Here is a 4709-nt window from a genome sequence, read left to right as displayed (position 1 = left end):
TCCCTCCCTCCTTCCCTCCCTCCCTCCCTCCCTCCCTCCCTTCTTGAGGTTGAAAGCTTCATTTACTTACAAGGAAGTACATGTGTGTGTGCCTTTCTCCCTAAGAGCTTCCTTCTTTAACATATGTTTTTCACCCTTTTTGTTTTTTTTTCCCCCAAAATTTGCACAGGAAATATCCATATACATTTTTGTTGTAAATTTTAAAATATTGAACATTGTATATAAAGCTAGAGCTTCTTTTGACCCACTCTATCCAAGTTTCTCCCTCAGAAATAATTATTGTTATCATTTTGGTATGTGGTGTTTTGGTACTCTAAAAACTGATTTACGCCAGATGTGGTGGCATACACGTGCCGTCCCATCACTTGGGAGGGATAGGCAAAAATACCAAGAATTCAGGGGTTTTTGTCTGCGTAGTGAATCTGAGGCTAGCCTTAGCTTATGAGCCATATTTCAAAATAAATAGATGGCACATTTACCTAGAGCAAAATGAATGCATATATTTAATTTTTACATGAAGAGAGCTAATTTTACTTTTTGTTGAATTTGTTTTAAAACTTGTATCCAACTGTGTAGCTTGTTATTAAATTAGAGACATTCATATATCTGCATGCATCTAGCCTCAGGGCTTCATTGCTAAGTGGAGTGAAGCTGTTGTAATTTAAAGCATTTTCCACTGATGAACTTTTGAGTGGTTACTGTTCTATTGTAAATAGTACTTCAAAGGATACTGGAGCTAGGAACTTTTTTTGTGGTGCTAGGGTATAATTGGAGGTTTCTCTCCCACCCACCAGTTCCTAAATAACCACTCAGAGGCATATATTAATTATAAATGTTTGGCTGAAGGCTCAGGCTTATTACTAGCTAGCACTTGCATTTAAATTAACCCATATTTCTTATCCATGCTTTGCCACATGGTTCATGGCTCATTACCTTATTTTTTATATGTCTTGCTTCCTCAGTGACTGACTGGTATATCTCAGACTCTGTCCTTCTTCTCCTGTCTCTCTGCTTGGATTTTCCACCTAGCTATATTCTGTCCTGCCATAGGCCAAAATAGCTTTATTCATCAACCAGTAAAAACAACACATATTTGCAGCATACAAAAGGACATCCTAGATTATTTCCCCTTTTCTGTCTAATTAAAAGGGAAGGTTTTTAACTTCAACATTGTAAAATTACATAGAACAGGTATCAAGCAAGAATTATAGTTATAATATTTAGTCTATTTTTATTTGCAAAAATTAAAGAAGATACATGATTATTTAGCCTGTCTTTGTGAGTCTAAACTAATTTATCTTTTGTCTTAACTAAGGAAAACAATAATTATAACTATCTGGTCTTCAAGTCAATCAAAGACCCCTGAAGAATATAATATTAACTGAGTAAACAGGAAGTATATTGCAAGTAACTCCCAAAACTCTAAAAATGACAGATATCTGACTGCCTGGACAGTCACTCAAAGTTCTTCTGTAACATTTGGGCATCCATCTTCTGCCTGTAGGCCTAGAGTATCTAGAAGATTTCTCATTGAAGCAGGAACTTTGAAACTGTCCCACCTATATTGGCAGTCTGTCAGTCATTTTCCTCTGTATCCTGTAGAAAGTCTGGCAGACTTTTCCATTAAACAGGAGCACTGAAGGACTGTCCCATCTTGTTTTAACAAGTTCAGCAATCACTTTCCTGTGGATCCTGCATGTCCAGTTTATATAGCATATAGTCAAGCAGTCAAGGCAAAAGAAGTTTCTTCCCCAACTGGCTAATCTTGCCACAGTGAAAACAAACTCCATAAGGAGCTTCTTTGATGCCCATCATCCTTTTGAAGTAATTGGTGCTGCCAGGAGCAGATGTGTCTCACTGTCAAGAAAAGTCTAAGTTTTTAAAGCACTTTAAATGTCATATTCTATAGGTCTTTGAAGTGTTTGAAGATTACCTATGCATCTGAAATATATCTGTTTATCTAGAAAACCTAACTAACATGACTATAAGTTTGACTATTATAGATGACTGTTAATTTGTATTTTAATTGTTATATTTTAAAATAAGTTACATAAACATAATCTTAAACAAGAGTAGAAATATAGATACAATATAATAAAATTGACTTTAAATTTACATCAGTAAACTAAAATCTATACCAATGTAAAATATTTTGAGATTAACAGTTTTTTTTGGATTAAAGTAGATTCAATAATCTACACTTTTTAATCAAAATTTTCTACCTGTTTCCCCATAATTTCTATATCATATTCCCCCTTTCTCCTTAGAAAGAGATTGACTATGACCATTAACCATTTATAATCAACCCCCCACTTAAGTGAAAACAAACATTCATAAACAATATTTTGGGAATTTGGGCATAGTTCTCTAGACTACTTTCTGCTGATTGGGAGTGTTGGTACTCTTATGGGGACCCTGAGAAAATTTGAGATAATGGCCAAGTCCTTAGAAGACCAGTTAAAACCTTTCTTGATAGATATCATTTGTCAAGGTTTAGGAGGTCTTCCTTGATCAAATATAGTCCATCTTAATCTGGAATGAATCTACAGCCTCAGTTTCCTATGGAAACAAAGGAAAAATCACTTCTCCAAAGCAGTGTGTCTTTTAAGTCTGCTTCCTGCTAGTGCTGAAACTGGAGAAGATGTTTGGAACAGCGGGGATAACCCAGACGACACTCATTCCCCCCCTTGCCCAGTTCTATTTTGTTTGTTTTTAGACAAGGTCTTTCTATATATCTTTGGCTGGCTTGTAACTTGCTATGTAGACTGTAGAGATCTGTGTGCCTCTGCCTCACGAGTCCTGGAATTAAAGGTGTCTGCCACCCTGCTTGTTTTGTTTGTGGATCAGGGTCTTTGGTAGTCAAGGCTGACCTCAAACTCTCTACATAGCTGAGGATAATCTTGCGTTTTCTGGTCCTGCTGCTTCTACCTCCATAGTGCTAGGATGGAAGATGAGTGCCACCATGTCCAGTTTATGCAGTGCTGGGGATTCTTGCACATCAGGCAAGTCCTGTCCTGATTGGGTTACATCCCCAGCCTCCTTCCAAAAGTTCTGTTGTGACAAGTTTCACAGCATGTCCATTCACCATCTAGCTCTGGAAATTTAACATATGTTTAGAAGTTTTATGCCTCCCAGAAGACAGACATCAACTATGGGATTCGAAAATATATGTCTGTTTTGTGACTGTGAAAGTATTATGTGCATATTATTTAAAACTGGGAAGGATGAGATAAGTGACCATTGTTTAGATGAAAATCGATGTGGGAGGTTGGAGAGATGGCTCAGTGTTCTTGCTACTTTTGCAGAGAATCTGGGTTCAGTTGCAAGCACCTACATGGTGACTCATAGACCTCTGTTATTCCAGTTCCAGGGATTTGTGCCCTCTCCTCATCTCTATGGGCACAAGCATGTGGATGAAAAAAAAGAGAGAAATGAAAAGGAAAGAAAGGGACAAGACTGTTCCTAGGAGTGGCGGAGGAAGAAGTTTGTTATAGTCACGTGGGAGAGCATAGCCAGAGGCAGAGACATCTGGGAGGGTCCGGAGTGAAGTGGAAATGACCAGACTGAGCTGGGCCACCACGTGGGGAGAGAGGGAGGGGAAGGAAGAGGGGAGAGAAGGGAACCAGGTGCAGCAGCCAGGAGGCTGAAGGTACAAAAGAGTCGGGTAACCAAAATGCCTAGAATATATAGGGAAAAGCATCTGGGGAAAGGACAGCCCAGCCACTGGGCTGGTGAGTTCAGGGTAGAGGGTGGGGTTTGCCAGGTATGTTATATAACAGGTATGTTACCCTCTAACATGTAGGGACTGGGATGCTGAACCTGGAGGCCAGGTTTGCTTTGATATGTTAAGTAGGCACCTCAACAGTCAGTCTCTGGTTTGAGACTGAACAGCATGTACGTGCTGCACTGACGACATACATGCAGACACTAATACACAGAAAATTAATTTTTTTAAAAATAGAAGATTTATTAAAGAAGCAGGTTTTCAGGAACATGATAAAAAACAATGCTGTTTCTTTTAGGTTTTGTTTTAGTAACTGTAACCTAATTTTGGGGTGTGTGTGGAAGGTGACAATGTTGGGATGGGGTCTAAGGCCCTACTTCTGCTGCGCAAGCACTAAACCACTGCCCTTGCCCTGGGACCCAAATTCTTTCCAAGTTTTTAGGATGTTTGCTTATATACTCTTTTTTAACTACGCGAGAGATAAAATTTTTATATAGTATTTTGTTTATGAATGTGCTTTAACATGCTTATTGGAATATGTATTTATATTCCTTTTTTTCCTTTGGTTTTCTGAGACTGAGTTTCTTTGTATAACAGTCCAAACTGTCCTGGAACTTATTCTGTAGACCAGGCTGGCCTCCAACTCACATAGATCTCCTGCCTCTGCTTCCAGAGTGCTGAGATTAAAGGCGTGTGCCACTACTGCCTGGTGTATCTCTACTCCAGGTTATTTCTTGTGTTTACTAAAATCTTCATTAATTGTTAAGGTTATCGTTACTATGTGGGACTTGAGACTCTGGGATCCTGGCTATCCTTGAGATAGTCAAGCCACCTAGACTTCCCCAAAGGAATACCTAGACATGTTCCTTAATGTGACAAAGACAAGGAACCCCAAAATGAAGGAAGGTAAACCTTCTCTACTGATGATTCTGGGGAACACAGGCCTGGCTCAGTCTTTGTGAAGAGATAAACTTGTGAACACATC

Source organism: Alexandromys fortis, unplaced genomic scaffold (genome assembly GCF_014885135.2).
Source record: "Alexandromys fortis isolate MF-2015 unplaced genomic scaffold, M_Fortis_MF-2015_v1.1 scaffold_0, whole genome shotgun sequence".
Classification (NCBI taxonomy): Eukaryota; Metazoa; Chordata; class Mammalia; order Rodentia; family Cricetidae; genus Alexandromys; species Alexandromys fortis.
The sequence above is the reverse complement of the archived record's forward strand: the minus strand, read 5'-3'. Positions refer to the sequence as shown.